The sequence below is a fragment of the Lampetra fluviatilis genome, chromosome 62 (assembly GCF_964198595.1).
Source record: "Lampetra fluviatilis chromosome 62, kcLamFluv1.1, whole genome shotgun sequence".
NCBI lineage: Eukaryota > Metazoa > Chordata > Hyperoartia > Petromyzontiformes > Petromyzontidae > Lampetra > Lampetra fluviatilis.
This window is the reverse complement of record NC_136336.1, coordinates 2205660-2217077: the sequence shown is the minus strand read 5'-3', so window position 1 is coordinate 2217077 and position 11418 is coordinate 2205660.

Below are 11418 nucleotides of genomic sequence, written 5' to 3'. Positions count from 1 at the left end.
TACTGAGATAGTAACAGGCACACGCTTATTGCCCGCGCTCCATCCAGTTACCGAGGGGTTGCGCAATCAGAGGGGAGGCTGAGCTCGTCGCTGCCTCACCTCTCGTCTCTTCCTGTATTCGCAGCGGAGCTCCGCAAATTTGGCGATTTTGACTCTAAAAATGATTGGAATCGTACAGAAATTACATTTATAACACAGATCAGTGGGAAAATCTTAATATTTATTTTACTTGATTATTCTTTTTTACTTTTCGTAACAGCTATTTTCATTGGGAGTATGGCAGGTGAGGCTCTGCCTCCCCTGCCCGCACGTCACTGGTACCCTCTGCTCCGGCGAGGCCTGGATAAACCAGGGTGCTCCCCACCCTGGCGTCGTTTAGCCGGCCCGTGGAGTGCCCTCACGCGGAGCAGGCCCGCCCGGCAAGCCGGCACGGCGATGCTGCCGCGTGCGCTGTACACGGGCCTCGTACTGCCGAGGAGACCCCTGGGGGGCGAAACCCGACCACGAGTTGCTGTGTCTCAACAGCCGTCTACAAACAACAAGGCGGGTCGTGGTTGGTGCAAGTCGGACGACGACGACGACAATTATTATTACTATGACGTTTACTTTGGTGGAAGGGTACGCACCGGATATTTATTTATTTGGTTATTTTATTGTTCATAAGAGGTTTGTTTTGGTTTTGGGTTAGATCGCGTAAATATATAAATGTGCCAGATGTGTGGCTGTGGCCTGATGAAGCTAGTTGTAATTACTGGCGAAACGTACAGATTGGCTCTCCAACACACTACCGGTGGTGCTGTACTAGTATACTACACTATACACTACACTATACACAGCACTACTGTACACTACACTACACACTACCGGTTAGTGCTGTACGAGTGACGAGCTGGCCACGTTCTGTTTACGTGACAACCCTTACTAGTTGGCTGTCGGGTGGTGGCGGGTTTAACGACACATTTACGCGATTATATTGGTCGCCAAAGTCTACGTGTTTAATTGACTATTTCATTATTACCAAAAGATGGACAGACTAGGAGGTGAACAACTAATGCCTTTGTCCATCACCCATTCAAATCGGTGGCACGATTGCAAATTGGAGCCGGTTGTCTTTTAAAAGCGGCCGGGCGGCCGTCCGCTGGGTCACGTGTGCAGGGGCTGCAGCTGACGTGGCCACAGTGGCCGGGGTGCACTGATGATGACGACGATGATGATGCCCATTGAGGAGTCACCTGCCAGGCAATGTGTTCAGCATTGGGACACTTTGACCAATACCCGGGCACATTGTGTGTGGGGGGGGGGGGGCGGGTTGTTTTTAGCTTTGGGAGGAAACCGGAGAGCCCTGAGCGATCCGATGAGATCCCACGAGAGTTATTTATGGGACAATATGCGACGAGGGTTCTGTATGGGATGAGACGATGGTTCTGTATGGCATGAGAACAGGAGGGTTCTGTATGGGATGAGACGATGGTTCTGTATGGCATGAGAACAGGAGGGTTCTGTATGGGATGAGACGATGGTTCTGTATGGCATGAGAACAGGAGGGTCCTGTATGGGATGAGACGATGGTTCTGTATGGCATGAGAACAGGAGGGTTCTGTATGGGACGAGGCGATGGTTCTGTATGGCATGAGACAGGAGGGTTCTGTATGGGATGAGACGATGGTTCTGTATGGGATGAGACGAGGGTTCTGTATGGGATGAGAACAGGAGGGTTCTGTATGGGATGAGACAATGGTTCTGTATGGAATGAGACAGGAGGGTTCTGTATGGGATGAGACGATGGTTCTGTATGGCATGATACAGGAGGGTTCTGTATGGCATGAGACAGGAGGGTTCTGTATGGGATGAGAACAGGAGGGTTCTGTATCCGATGGTTTATATTTGACTAATTTTGCACCGCCGCCTTTTCTCCGCTAAAAAAACCCCAATATTCCCGTCTCGCGGTTTTACGACTCATCCGTCTCGGTTTTAATGAGATGATTCGTGGCCCAAATTCCTTTGCCAATATAATTACCGCGAGACTAACACGGGGGGTGGGGGGGTTGGTTGGTGTGTAAGGCGACGGGCGGCCTCCCCGTGGATTAAACACGTGGTGGTGGTGGTGGTGTTTGTTGTGGTGCGTGATTGGGTGGTGTATAATTTGTGAACGGTGCAATTACGGTACAAAAACATAATATATAATTTTAATAACAACGTCGTTGGCCGTCTCTGTTTACTTGTGTGCGCCTCTATATGTTTTATTTGTAGACGCGTGTGTGAGTGTAGATGTGTGTGTGTCTGTGTGTGTGTGTCTGTGTGTGTGTGTGTCTGTGTGTGTGTGTGTCTGTGTGTGTGTGTCTGTGTGAGTGTAGATGTGTGTGTGTGTCTGTGTGTGGGGAGCGATAGTGTAGCGGTTAGCGCTACGAACGGCGACCCGAGTTCGATTCCCGCTCACGGCCAATACCAGTGACGATTATCTGAACCGATCCTGGGCCTCCCTTAGGTCGACTCAGCCTCAAATGAGTATCTGGTGCGGTGTGTAGTAAACATCGTCAATGGGGAGACGAAGGCGCTGGGCGTGGTTGCTGGCCACCCACCCCCTCGTGTGCCGATTACATAGGTGCTCGCTAACAGCACTTGCCCCAACAGTCTGTTAAGTCTATACGGGGGTCTTTGTATATGTAGGGAGCAGTGGCGCAGTGGTTAGCACACCGCCGCGACGAATCCGGCGGCCTGAGTTGACCGGTGCGGTGTCGGAAAAAATTAAACCCATTCACCTCATTCATTAATCCATCTTCTCGCTCATTCACACTCGCCAACTCATTCACCATCTCGCTCGCCCACCATCTCACTCACCTACCATCTCACTCACCCATCATCTCACTCACCCACCATGTCACTCACCCATCATCTCACTCACCCACCATGTCACTCACCCACCCACCATCTCACTCACCCACCATCTCGCTCACCTACCATCTCGCTCACCTACCATCTCACTCACCCACCATCTCACCCACCCACCATCTCACCCACCCACCATCTCACTCACCCACCATCTCACTCACCCACCATCTCACTCACCCACCATCTCACCCACCCACCATCTCACCCACCCACCATCTCACCCACCCACCATCTCACTCACCCACCATCTCACTCACCCACCATCTCACTCACCCACCATCTCACTCACCCACCATCTCACTCACCCACCATCTCACTCACCCACCATCTCACCCACCCACCATCTCACTCACCCACCATCTCACTCACCCACCATCTCACTCACCCACCATCTCACTCACCCACCATCTCACCCACTATCTCACCCACCATCTCACCCACCCACCATCTCACTCACCCACCATCTCACTCACCCACCATCTCACTCACCCACCATCTCACCCACCATCTCACCCACCATCTCACTCACCCACCATCTCACTCACCCACCATCTCACTCACCCACCATCTCACTCACCCACCATCTCACTCACCCACCATCTCACTCACCCACCATCTCACTCACCCACCATCTCACCCACCATCTCACCCACCATCTCACTCATCCACCATCTCACTCACCCACCATCTCACTCACTCACCATCTCACCCACCCACCATGTCACTCACCCACCATCTCACCCACCCACCATCTCACTCACCCACCCACCAACTCATTCACCATCTCACTCACCCATCCACCATCTCACTCACTCACCATCTCACTCACCCATCCACCATCTCACCCACCCACTATCTCACTCACCCACCATCTCACCCACCATCTCACTCACCTACCATCTCACTCACCCACCATCTCACTCACCCACCATTTCACCCACCCACCATCTCACTCACCCACCATGTCACTCACCCACCATCTCATCCACCCACCATGTCACTCACCCACCATCTCACTCACCCACCATCTCACTCACCCACCATCTCACCCACCATCTCACCCACCATCTCACTCACCCACCATCTCACTCACCCACCATCTCACTCACTCACCATCTCACCCACCCACCATGTCACTCACCCACCATCTCACCCACCCACCCACCCACCATCTCACTCACCCACCCACCAACTCATTCACCATCTCACTCACCCATCCACCATCTCACTCACTCACCATCTCACTCACCCATCCACTATCTCACCCACCCACTATCTCACTCACCCACCATCTCACCCACCATCTCACTCACCTACCATCTCACTCACCCACCATCTCACTCACCCACCATTTCACCCACCCACCATCTCACTCACCCACCATGTCACTCACCCACCATCTCATCCACCCACCATGTCACTCACCCACCATCTCATTCATTCACTCGCCATCCGGCCTACCCACCTATTCGCTCACTAATTCACTCCCCATCTGTCTCATTCACTCATTTTTGGGTTTGATGTTATTTTGGTGGGGAGCGACGGCGCAGTGGTTTGTGTATTGTTAAATACGAATCCGGCGGCCCGAGTTGACTGGTGCAATGTGGGGAAAAATAAAACCCAATCGCCTCATTCACCCACTGTCTCGCTCACCCACCATCTCACTAACCCACCATCTCATTCATTCACTCTCTTCCCAACTCATTCACCATCTCACCCACCATCTCATTCACCCACCAACTCGCTTACTCACTATCTCGCTCATTTCACTCACAATCGCGCCCACCCACCATCTCATTCCTTCACTCAAAATCGCGCCCACCCACACGATGCACTCGCTAACTCACTCACCACCTCGTCCATTCGCTCATTTTTGGGGGGTTTTGCTTTTCCCACATTGGGGGACCCCCGGTGCCTTCTTGTGAATGAGACTCTCCCGGTTTCTCTGACTTCTCCCGCTGGTTACACAAAACCAACTTCCCCCGCCCATTAAGCACCCCCACCCACCCCCCCTCCTTCACCTCCTTCCACTCTCTTAAAGCTCTTCTCCACCGCAAATTCCATTCCCGTGCCCCTCCACTCATTCCCGTCCCTCCCCGAACCCTTCGTGATCCCCAAGTACTCCCTCTGTGTGTTGAACTTCTTTCGCACCGTACGTAGCCATGCTAATCGGAGGTGCGGGGGGGGGAAGACGACAAACTACGTCAACACATCCATAATAAAAAAAAAGGTTAGCGAAATACAAGGCCATAATTGTATATTGGTGGGGGGGGGGGGGGGACACACATCCCCCCCAATATTCAAATATGCTCAAAATGTCCCCCCCCAATATATTGCTAAAAAAATAGATTTCTGTTGATATGATTGTGGTTATGGTTGTACTTTATTAATCCCTAATCTCTGCCATTACATACAACGAAACAAGAAAAGGTAAAAAAGAAAAAAAACAGAGCAATGTAATACAATCCACTATTAGACATTATTGTAAAAAAACAAATGAAAAGTCCAACCTATGTTAGTGCATTTTTTAAAATATTTTAGGCAGGAAATGAGTTTGAAAATTTAGATTTATTTTCTGGAGGGGGGGACCCCAGACCCCCTGGAAGATTTGGTCCCCCCCAATGTTGACTCCATGGCTCCGGCTTTGCGTGAATATAAATGTGCCGTTAGACCCGCCACCACCCGCACGGCCAAGTCGTAAAGGGTTTCCCACGCAAACAAAACGTGCAAATTCGTCACTCGTTCAGCACTGCCGTGTGGTGGAGAGTTCAACCCACGGCATTTTACAATTCGAGTCCGACGTTTCATGCCGCCTCGCCGTCAACCACTCCCCAGTAGCTTGTGGCGCGCTCTCTGCCCCCCGCGGCATTCCCAGTCGGCGTCGCCGGTTCTCGCGAGCCAGCAGCAGCAGCAGCAGCACAGCAGTAGCAGCAGCAGCAGCACAGCAGCAGCAGCACAGCAGCAGCAGCAGCACAGCAGTATAGTGGCGGCGACGCCGCGTCAACAACGCGGCGTCGAGCCGGGAGTGAGCAGAGTTGCGTGGACGTCGTGGTGGCGTTGGAGTTGTGAGCGAGTTCCGCCCTCCCTCCACCACCACCACGCACCACCACCACCACCAGCACCACCCCCACACCCACCACCACCACCCCCACCACCACCCCCACCACCACCACCACCTCCACCACCACCACCACCTCCACCACCACCACCACCACCATCACCACCAACCATCACCACCACCACCCCCACCACCACCAGCACCACCCCCACACCCACCACCACCAGCACCACCCCCACACCCCACCACCACCACCCCCACCACCACCCCACCACCCCCCCCCCCATCACCACCATCACTACCACCACCACCACTACCACCACCACCACCACCACCACCCCCACCACCACCACCACCACCCCCACCACCACCAACCACCCCCACCACCACCACCCCCCACCCTCACCACCACCACCACCACCACCATCACCACCCCCACCACCACCCCCACCACCACCCCCACCCCCACCACCACCCCCCACCACCGCCACCATCACCACCATCGCCACCATCACCACCACCCCCACCACCACCACCACCACCACCCCCACCACCACCCCCACCACCACCATCACCACCATCACCACCACCACCACCACCACCACCCCCCCCCCCCACCAGCACCACCACCACCACCACCACCATCACCACCACCACCACCACCACCCCCACCACCACCCCCACCACCACCACCATCACCACCACCACCACCACCACACCCCCACCACCCCCAACACCACCACCCTCACCACCCCCACCACGCACCACCACGCACCACCACCACCCCCACCACCACCACCCCCACCACCCCCACCACCACCACCATCACCACCACCACCACCACCACCACCCCCCCCCCCCACCACCACCACCACCCCCACCACCACCCCCACCACCACCACCACCATCACCACCACCACCACCCCCACCACCACCACCACCATCACCACCACCACCACCACCACCACCCCCCCACCACCCCCACCACCCCCAACACCACCACTACCACCACCCTCACCACCCCCACCACGCACCACCACGCACCACCACCACCACCATCACCACCACCCCCCTCCACCACCACCACCCCCTCGCTAGCAGCAGAGGGCGGCAGAGTCCCGCGCCTCGCTGCTGGCGGTGTGGTTGATGCCACGTGGGGGGGTGGTTGGTGGTGGTGGGGGTGGTGGTGGTGGTGGGGTGGTGGTGGGGGTGGTGGTGGTGGTGGGGGTGGTGTGTGGGGGGGGTGGTGGGCGTAGCGGTCAGCGCGCTATGCTGCGCTACGAACCTGGCCACCCGGGTTTGATTCCCACTCTCACGGCCAATCGCCGGCGACGATTGTTATCTGGATCGGTCCTGAGCGCTCCCCTAGGTCGGCTCAGCCTCAAACGAGCACCTGGTGCGGTGTGGAGTAAACATCGCCAGCGGCGCTGGCCACCCACCCCTCGCGTGCCGTTCCGGCCTTCGTAGGTGCTCGCTAACAGCACTTGCCCCTCAGTGTCAAATGAGTACCTGGTGCGGTGTAAACATCGCCACTGGGGAGACAAAGGCGGTCGGGCGTGGTGCTGGCCACCCAACCACCTTGTGTATCGTTCGGGCGTTCATAGGTGCTCGCTAACAGCACTTGCTCCAACAGCCTGTTAGGGCTACACGGGGGAGCTTTGGTTTGTCTTTGTATATTTGTACGTACGCGTATATAGGTCCACTCGGCCTCAAAAGAGTACCTGGTGAGGTGTGTGAACATCATCGCTGGGGAGACAAAGGCGGACTGGCCGGGCGTGGTGCTACCGTGTCGGCCTTCAAAGGGTGCTTACTCGCTAACAGCACTTGCCCCAACAGCCCGTTGCAGGCTATAAACGGGTGGGGGGGGGCTTTATATTTGTATCTATTTATATTCCAGCTCATTAAATCGCACGTTCAGATGTCTGCGAGTTGTTGATTTTGGGCATTTTGAAAACATCTCTTGATGTGTGATCCACGTCGTTTTGGCGCGTCCTACCAAGTACACTCCGCTACGAATGCACGGGATACCACGTGACAAAACCATCATGTACTGGACTACCATATCACTGGTCAACAAAAAAAAACTAATTCTGGCCTGGACTTTTGCAGCTGTTTTAGACTAATTTCAGGGTGCCGATTCCAAATCTGATCTCAGATTTGCTCTATCACATCTCGTTTTTTATGCTATCGGGCATACCCCATTTTCATTGATTTTACCCGAAATTAACTCTGTCACTTATGATTGCAAGTTGTTGCGAGTCAGTGACTGCTTTAGTGTTAACATATGGTGCTGTATTTTTAGGATAGTGTGTTTATAATATCATTTTATGTAGATATCCACATTTATGTAATATTTTTCTTCTGCAGTTTTTTATTGAAAATGCAATATTTGATATCTCAAAAAACCTGATGTGATAGACAAAAACTGATGCCAGATTTGGAATCAGCACCCCAAAATTACATTACAACCGTTGGAATACCTTATGCCAGAAAAAGTGTGTTGACCAGTGTGATCGGTCTTTGACCCTTTTAAAGTTTGAGTGAATGGGCGAGTGAGTGAGCGATGAGCGAGTGAATGTATGAGTGAGTGAGCGAGTGAATGAGCGCGCGAGTGAATGTGTGAGTGTATTTTTAGGATAGTGTGTTTATAATATCATCATTTTATGTAGATATCCACATTTATGTAATATTTTTCTACTGCAGTTTTTATTGAAAATGCAATATTTGATATCTCAAAAACCTGATGTGATAGACAAAAACTGATGCCAGATTTGAAATCAGCACCCCAAAAAAAAGTGTGTTGACCAGTGTATTAGACAAGTTTTGCTGGCTGGCTGGCTGGCCGGGGGGAGGGAGGGATGATGGTCGAACGCGTCCGAAGGGCGTTCGGACTCTCAGTTTATGATGATAAACACACGAACAGAAATACAACTCGCAATTCGCTTTGTAACCACAGCCCTCCACCACCCAGCGACAGAGCCAATCAAATCAAGTTGCCACGTCATGGGCAAATATGCAAATCGATTTGGTGAACCAGAAAAAAACGGCCCCGTCGCCCCCGAGCCTCCAGGGCCCACAAGGCCCCCAGGGCTCCCAGGTGCCCCCAGGTGCCCCCCAGGGCTCCCAGGTGTTTACAGGGCTCCCCAGGTGCTGCCAAGGCTCCTCGGTATTTTCCAGGGCTCCCAAGCGCCCCCAGGGGCTCCCAAGCGCCCTCAGGGCTCCCAGGTGCCCCCAGGGCTCCCAGGTGTTTACAAGGCTCCCAGGTGCTGCCAAGGCTACTCGGTATTTCCAGGGCTCCCAAGCGCCCCCAGGGCTCCCAGGTAACCTCAGGGCTCCTCGGTATTTCCAGGGCTCCCAAGCGCCCCCAGGGCTCCCAGGTGCCCTCAGGGCTCCTCGGTATTTCCAGGGCTCCCAAGCGCCCCCAGGGCTCCCAAGCGCCCCCAGGGCTCCCAGGTGCCCTCAGGGCTCCTCGATATTTCCAGGGGCTCCCAAGCGCCCCCAGGGCTCCCAGGTGCCCCTAGAGCTCCAAGGTACTCCGCGTCCTCCCAGGTGCCTCGATGCCTCCCGGGATCCTCTCGGTGTCACACGTGTTCATAGCGCTGCTGCTGCTGCACACCCGCGGCGATCTGCCGCGTGGCACCGTCGCGAAAGTTGTCGCCCAAGACTCGGGGGGGGGGGGGGGGGGGGGGGGGGGCGATTTGCAGTGACCAACAAAAAAGAGACGACAACAACAACAACAAAAGCAGTCTGAAGGTTCCACGTTTTTGTTTACAAAATGTCACAAAGAAAGAGGACTTTATTGAACTTACAACGGCCCCTCCTGTATCAAAGTACAGCAGTTATAGGTATTGCTTTGCACAATGTATGTTGCTTGATTTAATTAGGCTTGTGGGGGGGGGGGGGGGGCGTGTGGGTGATCGTGGGGGGTATGAGGTGGGGGTGATGTGTGGGGGGGGGGTTGAGACGTGTTGCAAAAGGGGGGGGGGGGGTGTGGGTGGTGGGGGGTGGTGGGTGGGGGTGGTGGGGGGTGGTGGTGGGGGGGGGGCTGGCCCTATTTTTCATTCAGCAGTGTGGAGCCCCTGGTTGAACAGGGGCTGCACACTGCTGATGACGCGCAGAGGAATCGAAGCCTGTTTTATATATTATAATATAAAAGTCACATATAGTATGTGTGCTGTACCGTTGGTTCTTATGGGGGTTTTAGTCGGCAAATGCAGCTATGGGAAACATAACACGGTTGGCTGAGTACGGTGCGAACCAAGTTCAACGTACACACGTACACGCATCAATTCAGAATTCTCAGTGGCTGATTTAGAGACAACGCACATTTACAATATCTGTTGATGACACGGGGAGGTCAACGGGCTATATCCTACTTGCTGTACTGCTACAGTTGTACAGGTCGTCTCGTAAACTTGCTTCGCTTTCTTCCGGATCCTTAATAATTATAGACTCGGCTCGACTGAGCTCATCATCCGTTCGTTGGGTCAATAAAACTGCTACCACTTTGTGAGCAGACAACGGTGGTGGTGTTGATTCCTGCGCGTGTATACTGGGCCCGCCCCCCAAACCGTCTTCCACCTCCGCCATGGGAACGTGGAATGTGTCCACGCTCAATGTTGAGCAGGGAGACTGGACGCAAAGTGGATTCGTGGGGTCGCTTTGCATCCCCCCCCACGCTCCCCCCTCTCTCCCCCACCTCCCCCCTCCCTCCCCCCTCTCCCCCTCCCCCCACCTCCCCTCTCTCCCCCTCCCCACCTCCGTCTCCTCCCCCACCTCCCCCCCCACCTCCCCCCCCACCTCCCCCCACCTCCCCCACCTCCCCACCTCCCCCCCACCTCCCCCGAGTCGCCCACGTGGGGACAGACGTGTCGGTAGCTTGGAAGACGAAGAATTGTGTCGGTGGACGAGGGTTCGGTGCCAACGTCTGTGTCCCCCATACCGAGCGCCTGCCACGGGAATTCGTGGATTCACGGCCACGGCATCCACCCCATCACTGATGTGCCGTGGCCTGCCCTAACGGGTTGCCCCGCTAACAGAACTTGCCCCCAACAGCCTGTGCAGGCTATACGGGGCACCTTTGTCGTGTGAGTATATATGTGTGTGCGCGAAACAAAGCAGAGCATGAAGACTCGTGTCTGTGTGTGTGTATACTAAGCTCATGTATATACACTGCAGTAGAGTTACGCAAAAGTTATACGCGTAATGAATGATCGGGCAACGACAGCGACAACAATGGAAATACAGAAACGCGGAGAAATAACCACCCAGAGCAGACACTGCCAATTCGTCATCGGCACGCCTTGCTTTAGCATGCACTGTCGGCGACACCACCACCACCACCGCCACCACCACCGCCACCACCACCACCACCACCACCGCCACCACCACCACCACCACCGCCACGACCACCACCACCACCACCGCCACCACCACCACCACCGCCACGACCACCACCACCACCCACCGCC